We start from the raw sequence: 12255 nt of genomic DNA on the forward strand, positions 1-12255 counted from the left end.
AACCACTCGGCGGTAAAGATCCACCATACTACTCAATGCGTCAAACAGAACAATCAAGAATAAAACATATATCATTCATGCATTCAAGCATACCTTATCTTACAGCCATGCCTATATCACAAAGCCATATGTACATATATCACCATGCACTTATCATCAAGCATTCATGCATATATCCATGCCATATGTGCATATACCATCATGCACTTATCATCAAGCATTCATGCATATATCCATGCCATATGTGCATATACGACCATGCACTCATCATCAAGCATTCATTAATATATCACCATGCCATATGTGCATATACCATCATGCACTCATCATCAAGTATTCATGCATATATCAGTACCATATGATATAGTCTCAATTTTGTTTTCTAGGGACCAATGTTTTCATCCCACAATTTATTGCTCGCATCCAACTTGGCATCACGAGGAACCTCCGGCACACACCTCCGGGCATTCGGCACACACACTTCGGGCATCTTGTACACTAACTAGCATTATGAGGTATCCCCACGGCACACACCTCCGAGGCCTCCGGCATCCCCACACTTCGGGCATCCCAACACTCCCGGGACATTGTCGGCTCACACCTCCGACAGTCTTGTTATTTTCTTAGGTTATATCCACACATGCATCTCAATTTCAAGATGGTATTTGATGCAATAATATCAAAGATCTCAACCAAATTTTCATACCATATAACATGCCATATGTCATCACATATGCAACAAGATCAATTACTCAAAGTATTACATCACATGGGTAAATTCATTTATTTTTCAAAACACATCAATGTTTTGGGTAAATCAAAATGCATTCCTCTAATTAAAACTCCAGAAAAATTAGTAAATGACATTAATAAATTCTGAAAACTTGACACATTATAAACGAGACCTAAATGCAGATATTTCATGAATAACTTCATACCAAAAGAATCTCACACAAAACAATATGGTCTATGCATCACAGTTTATCAAACTTCAATATTTCAGCTTGCACAGTTTCTGAAGAAATTTAAATTAAATACGTAAATGAACTCCAAAAATTCTGAAATTTTGACATGTGATAGAAAAGTCATAGAGGTAAATATCGGCAAAGAACGCTTCAAGTGCCATAACTTTGGCCAAAGGGACACTTAAGTGCCATAACTTACGAAAAGGTACACTTAAGTGCCAAATTCGAAAAAATTGGATCACGAGTGCCACTCCCGGCCAAAATCCGGCCAAACGCCAACGTGGCGTATTTCGGTGAAGTGCGCCCAAAACGCCGTTTTGCACGGCGACGTGGCCAAAACGGCTCGTTTTGGGCCGCGTGGCAAAAAGAAAATTAAAAATTAATTAAATTAATTTTAAAGTTAAATTTAGTTAAAATATTTAAAAATAATAATTTTAAAATTAAATTTATTTAAAATATTTTAAAAAACTTTAAAAACCTTTAAAAATATTTTTAAAAAATTAAAAAAATTAAAAAAAAAAAAAAGGGAATGGGGAGGCGGGTGGGATCGCCCCTCGCCCGCCGCCGCCGCCGCCGCCGCCGGGAAGAGCCGGCGACGGCGGGGAGGGTCGGCAGGGTCGCCGGGCCACGGCTGGGGCCGCGACCCGGCCGGGGGCGGCGGGCTCGCGAGCCCTCGCCCGATCTAGGGCGAGGTCGCGGCCCTCGCCAGATCCGCGCCCCCGGCGGGCGGCGGCCTTGGCCCGGCCGGGCGAGGGCCGCCGACCTCGCCGGATCTGGGCGGGGCCGCGCGCCCCAGATCTACCGGCGAGGCTCGCGGCCCTCGCCCCAGATCCGGCGAGCCCTCGCCCGAGATCCGGCGGCGAGGCTCGCGAGCCTCGCCGCCGGTCGGCGGGTCGCCGGCCCCGGCCGGGCCCGCGACCCGGCCGAGCCTCCCCCGTCGCCGCTCTTCCGGCGGCGGGGGGCGCGGCGGCGGGTGAGGGCCGATCCTCGGCCGCCTCCCCCATTCCCTTTTTTTTTTAATTTTTTTTAATTTTTAAAAATATTTTTAAAGGTTTTTAAAGTTTTTAAAATATTTTAAATAAATTTAATTTTAAAATTATTATTTTTAAATATTTTAACTAAATTTAACTTTAAAATTAATTTAATTAATTTTTTAATTTTCTTTTTGCCACGTCGGCCCAAAACGACGCCCGTTTTGGCCACGTCAACGTGCAAAACGGCGCCCGTTTGGCCGCGCTCGCGGAAAAACGCCACGTTGGCGTTTTGGCCGGATTTTGGCCGGATTGGCACTCAAGTGATCTCTTTTACTCCGATTTTGGCACTTAAGTGTACCTTTCGTAAGTTATGGCACTTGTGTCCCTTTGGGCAAAGTTAAGGCACTTGAGGGGTCCGCACGTCGGTAAATATCTCATGAAGAAATCAAAACTCAAATTTTTAGGTTAATAGATATAGACGATTATTTTCCCCTGTTCTCGGTGTCATTTTCAAAAGAAACTAATTTCACCGACCTACATATGTTCATTTCTTCTACATTTTTAGTATGTTATCCCTAAGAATATTACCTACAACTTTCATTAAGGACACACAATCAAATTTTAACTGTATGGTTTTCTAAAAATCACGAATTCATGCTGTGTCAAGGTAGCGTTTTTCCCAGATTCAGTTTCTTCAAAGAATAACGATTTCACCAATCTATTCTCGTTCATTTCCTCTTGAATTTTGATATGTTATATCCGAAGAAGTAGTATACAACTTTCATTAAGAGATAAAGGTGATATTTTCACAAGCAAATCATTTTACAGACCACGAAATCTCTAAAGGTCATCACAACGAATTCCAGATCTAATTTCTCTAATGAAAAATCATTTCACTAATCAATACTTATTCGTTTTGCCTCAAATTTTAGTATGTTGTTCTTCAAGGTGTTCTATACAACTTTCATGAAGAAATCAGAACAAGATTCCAACTAAAAAGTCACATATAGTACACAAACTCATGGATGGTCGGACTGGTCTTTCTAGAAACAGCATGCATGGCTAACGAATCTCTCTCCAAAGCTCCGAAATTCCATCCCATCTACCACAACCAAGACTTACCATGTACTACACATACACACAACAATGCAAAGGGTAAGTTTAGGACTTCACTTGCTTTAAACTTAAGCACAAACAGCAACAAGAACGGCAGCAAAGTGGCGAACGGACGGCGGCGAGCTAGGCGGATGATCCTCCTCCTTCCTCTCGCACGCCTGCTTCCTCTCTTTCCCTCTTCCTCTCTCTCGGTTTCCCTTTCTCTCTCTCTCTCTCTCTCTCTCTCTCTCTCTCTCTCTCTCTCTCTCTCGATCAGTTCCCCTGCATCAATCCGCCTCCCTCTCTTTTCTTTTCTTCCCCCACAATCATTTGCAATCATTTGATTGCATGAAGCCGCCCAAGGAAGCCAATGGGGGCAGCCACACTTGCCTTCTCCTTCATGCCACTTGGCAACATGCAAAGGTTGATCGGCTTCAATGTTGGGCCGGTCTTGGGCCTTCATGGGCTGGTCAACCAAGGGGTTGGCGTGGGCTGGTTGGACAATCTTTGGGCCTAAAAATCAGCCCACCCTCTCATATTCCTATTCCATTTAACCCTCATTTAAATTAACACCTAATTTCAACTTATAAACCCACAAAAATTTGAAATTTAAATCAATAAAATTCTACTTATAAAGTGCACCACCAAGAATAAGATTTCTACGTCAATTTGCACCTAAATGAAATCCTTGGGTCACTTGTAGACACATCTCCATCCAAACAATCATCCATTACAATGCCCAGCCTTAAATTTATTTAAATTCATTAATTCAATGGCTAATACAAAATCAAACGGCACTTCCATTACCTAATCATGGTTGATGGTACTCCAGAGGTTGTCATGAGATTTTAGGATGCCACAGAAACCTTTTTGAATGATAAAGAATGTATCTACTAGAAATGTGTAGGGTTTGGATATAAGACTGAGTGTATGGCATGGAACGGAACATGATATTTCAGTTTGCCTTATGATTGAAATTTGTCTATCTTGGATATGTTGTCATCACATTGAAGGGTTTCATGATTGTGATATGATTATGTGGCATATGATTCTTATAGAATTGCAATTGCTTTAATATTGAAGAATTCCATGATATTGATATCCATTTATCCCTTGACTTCCTGCCTTGTCTATCTTGTATGAAATTAGAGGCTAATTTTTATGCTCGATATACTTTGTTGAATCTTTTGCTGTTGAGTGGCTATACTCACCCCGTTTGGGGACTAACATTTAAGATTGAGATGCCTTTGCTACCCATCTCTTGTGGCACCTTTTATGGCGTACGGGTCGATGTTGAGTGCTCATGTATAGAGCACATCTGTGTTAGTGTGCGGGGGCTAGTGTTCGTATGCGTCCGAGTCCTAGTCATGTACAATGTGGGCCTACATGGAGGCCCTGTGGTGCAAGAGTTCCTGTCAGTACACATTCGCCGCGACGGAGTTATGTTGGGGATGTTGCCACTGCCGCCAGCCGATGGACCCGTTAGGTGTGATTAACCTCGGGTGATGGGTAGCTGATGGAGCTTCTTTTTGGACTGCCAGCACTATCTGATGGACTGAAGTTTATGGTTGATGTGGAATTGGTCACTTTTGGGTTATAGCCGGGTTTTAGAAAAGCCTTGGCCTTTTGTTGTACCAACTCATGTTGTTCATCAAGTTATATAAATAAAAGTGCTTGGCTTATCTTGTGAAATTATCTTGTAAGTGTGCATCATTTCAAATTATTTAAGTTGGGGAGATGTGAAATCGCTTCCGCTATACCTCTTAGATTGCGCTGGGACCGTTAAAAGTAAATAACAAACTCTCAGGACTTATAGACCTTCAAGTCAAGGTATCAGAATGGGAAAGCGCACTGTGGCAACCCTTTGGATTTGGGTGCCACACTAATGGATCGGGGGTCATTTTGGAGGTGCCACAACAGGTGGTATCAAAGCAATGGTTATATATGGAGTGATAAGGAGCCTCATTTGGAAATTGAGGAATGCGATGACAATGCACACCATAGGATACTAACTAGAATAGTTGACTAACTTTGAACAACGTGTGATGGGTATTCACTCGTAGATCCCTAGTAATTATTATGAATTACTTATTAGGTGTCAGTAACATGTAGTTGCTCTTAAATGGAGACATTGAGTCATAGATTATTCCTACGACAAATGCTTGGAAACTACGGGAAAATCATGGTACGAGCTGGAAGTTCTTATCCATCGAGGGCTGAAGCCTCTATTGCAAGGGCTGAACCCTGGATGGAAGACATCCTGCAGGCATTGGCCAATATAGGAAATCTGATGGAAAGACAAGCGCAACAACAACTTAGAGTGGATCGTCGCCCTTAAGAACTAGTGGAACCATTTCTGAAGCTAAAGCCACCTAAGTTTAATGGAACAGGAAGTCTTGAGGAGGCGGAACAATAGATAGATGGAATGGAACAAATTTTCAGGTTGTTGGACTACAATGATATTGTGAAAATAATTTTGGTAGAGTACCAGCTGAAGGGAAATGCAAAGTTTTGGTGAAGAGCTTCAAGAGATACGATCTTTCCACCAGATACTAATATAAATTGGGATGAATTTGTTAGAGCTTTCAATAGAAAGCATTTTTCTGACTGTGTCAGGGATAAGAAGATCACTGAATTTGTTCAGTTGGAACAAAGGGAGTTGACAGTGGATCAGTATGAAGCAAAATTTTCTGAATTGTCTAGGTATGCTCCTAGATTTGTTGAGGATCGAGAGGAAAAAGCTAAGAACTTCCTGAAGGGATTAAGGACTAATATCATAAAACAACTAGTGCCCCTGAATATAAGGGATTATAATGAAATTTATGAAAGGGCATCGTTAGTAGAGTAGGAACTGGTGAGAGAGCAATCAGAGTCTAAGAGACAGTTGACTTTTAGTGATATCTGACGGGGTAAGAGACCCTATCCTAGTCAAGGTCAGACCTAGGATTCTAAGAAAAAGAGTAATTTTGAAAACTTTGGAAATGCTAGAGATGGCCTAAATTTAGGAAGAGCACCCTATCAAAGTAATACTTGTCAAAGATGTGATGGGCAACATGGCCCAGGACCTTGCAATGGACGACTGAAATGATATGGTTGTGGATAGGTAGGTCACCTCAAGAAAGATTATCCACAAGAGAGGTCACAATCGAATGTTAACTCGATGCGATGAGTACAACAACGTACTGTTGGACCATATCCACAAAAGAATCCACAAAGACCACCGACACAAGGAAAGTTGTATGCGGTCACCCAAGAGGAAGCGAAAGCTTCCAAAAATGTTATCTCAGGTACGATTTTCATAAATGGCAAGAAAGCATATGCATTATTTGACACGGGTGCTACACATTCATTTATACCTAAAAGATATAGGCAATTGAGTAAAATAGAAACTACATCTCTTGAGACACCTCTTTGTGTTTCCATGCCTTTAAAGAACATGGTATTATCTACTATGATATGTGCAAAATGTAAGATAACTATAGGAGAACGAGATATGGAAATAGATCTAGTCATGATGACTATGTTTGACTTTGATGTTATCATAAGAATGGACTGGCTCCATAAGTATTGGGCTAAGGTAGATTGCTATGGGAAAGTGATCCAGTTCATGTTACCTGACCAGTCTAGTTTTGAATCTTTTGAAGGTCAAACAAACCCTTCTATAACCATTATTTTGATGATAGAAGCTCGTGAACTACTTAAGGAAGGATGTCAAGGATACCTAGTAGTAGTAAGAGATCTTACTAAGAAAGAGACTAAAATCGATGATATTCGAAAAGTCAGGGAATTTCAGGATGTGTTTCCTAAGGAGCCGCCTGGATTACCACCAGAATGAGAAATTGAGTTTGAGATTGAACTAATGCCTGGAATAGGACCAATATCGAAAGCCCTGTATAGAATGGCCTTGGTGGAGTTGAAGGAATTGACGGTACAACTACAAGAATTGCTTAATAAGGGATTTATTAGACCAAGTGCTTCACCTTGGGGTGCACCAATCCTATTTGTGAAAAAGAAGGACGGGTCGATGCGTTTATGTATTGACTATAGACAGCTGAACCAGGTGACTGTAAAGAATAAGTATCCCTTGCCTAAAACTAATGATTTATTTGATCAATTGCAAGGAAGTTTAGTCTTTTCTAAAATTGACTTAAGGTCAGGATACAATCAATTAAGGATAAAGAAAGAAGACATTCATAAGACTGCATTTAGGACTCGTTATGGACATTATGAGTTCCTAGTTATGCCTTTTGGATTAACGAATGCACCAGCCACATTCATGGATTTAATGAACACGATATTTAAGCCTTATCTGGATCTGTTTGTAATTGTCTTCATTGATGATATCCTGATATATTCTAAAGGACTTGAAGAGCATGAACGACACTTGAGGATAGCATTGCAAACAATAAGATATCATAAGTTATACGCTAAATTAAGTAAGTGTGAATTCTGGCTAGATTAGATAATATTTTTTGTGGCATCCCAAAAATTCAGAGCCAAGTTATAAGGTGTGTTAAAGTCTCTAATTAAGTGATAAAATTTCCTATGGCTTATGCTTTAGCAATTAGTCTTTTTAATTGGATGATTTGTGCATATGATTGTGAGATTTAAATTTGATAGATTATGATAATAATCTATGCTTGGCCATGTACTTATTAAATTAAATTTCAATAAACAAGATGTCCCAAGACTTTGGCCAAGATGAAAATTGAAATCTGAAAATATTTATAGAAAGGAATTTCAAAAAAAAAAAGGGGGGGAAGTCAATTTTTAGGTTGGACCTTAGGCCCATTGGCCTAAGCTTAGTGGACCGAATGGCCAGCCCATATGGAGGCCCACGGAGGGGCTGTCGCCGGCCCAATAGAGGCCCAAGAAGGAAGTGTCGACCGGCCCAAACCCAACCCCAAATCCAAGGCCCATGATGCATGTAATAGGACAAGTGGCACAAGACTCTCATGCATTGGCCTAGACTAGGATGCCATGCATTGGCTAATTTGAAGGCATGTAATGATTATCAATGATGAGGGTTTGGGGGTATAAAAGGGAAGAGAGAGAGAGGGGTGGCCGGTTCCCTCATTCGGCCAAGAGAATGAGAGAGAGAGAGAGAGAGAGAGAGAGAGAGAGAGAGAGAGAGAGAGAGAGGAGGAGAGGCCGAGAGAGAGAGGAGGAGAAACCGTTGTCCGTCCGCCGTGTGCTGCCGTGTTCGCCACCCTACGCCGTTGAATGATCGGTCTAGAGGCAAGTGGGAGTCTTCTCTTGCATGCTTGTATGTTGTTTGCATGTCAAATTTTTGGGTGTTTAAGTGAGAAAAACCGAGGTGTGGTTGGCTTATTCTTGAATCGCATGACTATTCTTGCTCGGATCATGTGAGTCAGAAAGTTATTTGAGCTTGCATGTGTGTTTAGAGTCCGATTTTGGCTCTGATTTCTTCATGAAAGTTGTAGCTAACATCTTGTACTACAACATACTAAAATTTCTTGGAAAATGATGGAGATTTGAGGGGTTAAAGTCTCATCCTACGGAGATCTCAGATCTGGAGAGTTTTTACTGACCTCTTGCTGGATTCGTGATTGCATGTTGGTTTGTGATGAGAATCTCACTTCATGAAAGTTGTAGGGGATATCTTAAAATACAACATACTCAAATTTGAAGTGAAATGAACAAGTATAGCCTAGTAAATCGACTAGATCGTGAAGACAATGATTCTGGTGATGTATTCCAAGACACCCGAGACTTAAAGAACCTAAATGATGACTATATTATGGTTATTTGACCCAGATCTCTTCATGAAACTTGTAAAGGATACCTTGATATATAACATATCGAAATTTCAGAGAAATCGAAAGAGAATAGGTAGGTGAAATCTCAATATTTCGGAGATGTTTATACTGGACGATGCGGTAATGGATCCAGAAGCTTCGTGAGACTGTATAAAATAATATAAAAAAGAATCTATTTTAGAGTTCTTCATGAAGGTTGTACAAAAATTTCTTGGCTATAACCCAGTAAAATTTTATAATTTTTGGAGGCCATATGGATATTTTAATTGAATTTATTCAGAAACCGTGCATTCTGGTTTCATCCGAAAATTATATGATGTTTTGTGAAAATTGGGAAATTGTGTGAAATGCTATTTGGCCATGTATTTTGTATGAAATTATCATCTTATTGGCTTGTTTAATATTTGCTGTAATTTTTATAATTTTGGGAATTTGTTGCTATTAAATTTATGGAAATGATAAAAGTTGGAATTTAAATAAATAAATAAATAAATAAAGAAAATAGATTATTTTGGTCATAGATTCCATTTAATTAATTTATGTTGCATGTGTGATAAAGTCTTGGTATATGTATGACATTGAATCGAGATGCTTGTGTGATAAAGTCTTGGTATATGTATGACATTGAATCGAGATGCATGTGTGAATTTCATGCCAAGTATGACTTGTTTGATGTCACACCATGTGTCATGTTAAATTGAGATCAAAATAATGGTAAAACATGGATAATGATAAGTGAGGAGGTGGTTGTGGTGGAGGATGATGCTCGGAATGTATAGAGATGCATTGCTAGTTTACCCTGGGAGATTCAGGATGCCCAGAATGTGGGGGGTTGGAAGCCCTGTCGGAGGTTTCTGCTCGAAAGGAATGCCTCGCGATGCCAAGATTTGGGGTGCGGGATGCCCAGCCAAGGAGTGTAAATGCCGGAAGCCCCGTCGGAGGTTTCTGCCCGAAAGGAATGCCTCATGATGCTAGTTGGGATGCGAGATATCCGGAATGTGGGGGGCCGGATGCTTGGTGGCCTAGGAGGCTGAATGCTGGAAGCCTCGGAAGTCTTTTCCTGAGGGGATGATGAAATTGATAATTTGATAAATGGGTGATGTGGTGATCACATTGAAAGCAAAAAGTGGAAATTAAACCATGGCATGATATGCATGATGATATGCATGATGATGATAATAATGATGATATATGATATGGCATGATGACATGTGAGATGTGATGATGTCATGATGATGATGACATGTATGATGTAATGATGCCATGATGATGATGACATGTGTGATGTGATAATGTCATGATAATGATGACTTGTATGATGTAATGATACCATGATGATGATGACATATATGATATGATGGTGCATGATAGTATGCGCATGGCTTTAAGGTAAGTAACGCCTGCAATGCATGTATGATTTGTATGATGCATTGAGTTGTTATTGGATTCCTTCTCTGCTGAGTGGTTGTACTCACCCCTTTTGGGGACCAACATTTTAGATTAGCAGTATGCCGCTTCCTGCCATCGCGCGGGGTGCATTTTACAGGTTACCATCCGACGTCGAGGTAAAGTGTGAGGAGTTTAGCTGTCTATATGTACCTTTTTTTTAAAGCGGTCCCATGCGCAACTCATAGCGGAAGCAAAATTCACATCGTCATCTATCTCCCTTCTAACCCATGATACAAATACACACCAGCTACACATCAGGATTTTATATACGAACATCGACACTTTATTTACATATTCTTTTAAGATGGGACTCCTCCTTTCTCGGGTCGATACAAAACAAGAAAAGCGAGGACTTTGCCATGTCCTGCCTAAAATTTCAAAAAGAAACTATCAACCCTCTACATCAAGCGCACAAGCTCCCATCAAAGGTGTCGATTATCTACATCAAAAAGCTCGGCTCCTACTCGTCGCGCGTGAGTCTCACACCCAACCCGGTGCATCAGGTGGTGGCGACGGCAGCATCCCTCACATAGCACCATCTCGACGGACGTGAACGGAAATGAACTCTTGTATGACAGGGCCCTCAGCCAGGCCGATATCATATATAACTAAGCATCGCACTCGGATGAACGTCAAACCGGGCACAGAGGGACAATCTAACTCCGTACACTACACCTCAACATCGGACGGTAGACCGTAAATACCCTTACGCGAAATGCGAGTAGCGGCATAGTGCTAATCTGAAATGTTATCCCCAAAAGGGGTGAGTACAGCCACTCAGCAGATAGGGAAATCCAATAACAACTCAGTGCACCATGCATACCATCATACAATGCAGGCATTGCTTACCTTTTTGATGTCAAGCGTATTCATGCATCATCATAGCATATATATCATCATCATGGCATCTCATATATCATTATCATCACATCATCATTAATCATGCATCACCATGCATATCACATCATATCATCATTAGCCATGCATCACCATGCATATCACATCATATCATCATTAACCATGCATCACCATGCATATCACATCATCATTAGCCATGCATCACCATGCATATTACATCATATCATCATTAGCCATGCATCACCATGCATATCACATCATAGATCAATTTCCACTTTTATTTATCAATTGATCCCCACATTATCTTTTCTCAAATCATCAAATTCACCATCATCACCATCCCTTCGGGCAGAAACCTCCGACAGGGATCCCAGTATCCCAGCCATCTCATGGCCACTGGGCTTCCGGCCCCCCACATTCTGGCCATCTCGCATCTCAACTAGCATCACGAGGCATTCCCTTCGGGCAGAAACCTCCGACAGGGCTTCCGGCCTTTACCCTTCTAATCGAGGATCTCGCACCCTAATCCTGGCATCGCGAGTCACTCCCTTCGGGCAGAAACCTCCGACAGGGCTTCCGGCCTCCCACATTCCGGGCATCCTGAAACTCCCAGGGAATCTCTGGAATTATGCCACTCGGCCACCAGATATCATCCTCCGCCACAACCTCTTACTCACATACCATTTTCCACTTTTTATCATCCTTTTCATCTTGTTATTTCATGGCATATGATTTACATACACGCATCACAATTCATGATCATTCACACATCAATGCCATATAACAATACATCATAATTCATGATCATACATGCATCAATGTCATATAGCAATGCATCATAATTCCATAATCATTCATACATCAATGCCATATAACAATACATCATACTTAATGATCATACAAGCATCAATGTCATATAGCAATGTATCATAATTCCATAGGACTCATGGCCAATAAAATAATCCACCTTTTATTTTATCATTATTTTATCATTTTATTATTTTATTATTTTATCATCTATTTTCATAAATAAATATTATATTTAATATTTATGATTTTCCAAAATCATAATCTTCAATCAATCCTTAAACAAACAATTAGAATCAGATTTCACATAAAATCCATGGCTAATTC

This window comes from Eucalyptus grandis, chromosome 3 (assembly GCF_016545825.1).
Source record: "Eucalyptus grandis isolate ANBG69807.140 chromosome 3, ASM1654582v1, whole genome shotgun sequence".
NCBI lineage: Eukaryota > Viridiplantae > Streptophyta > Magnoliopsida > Myrtales > Myrtaceae > Eucalyptus > Eucalyptus grandis.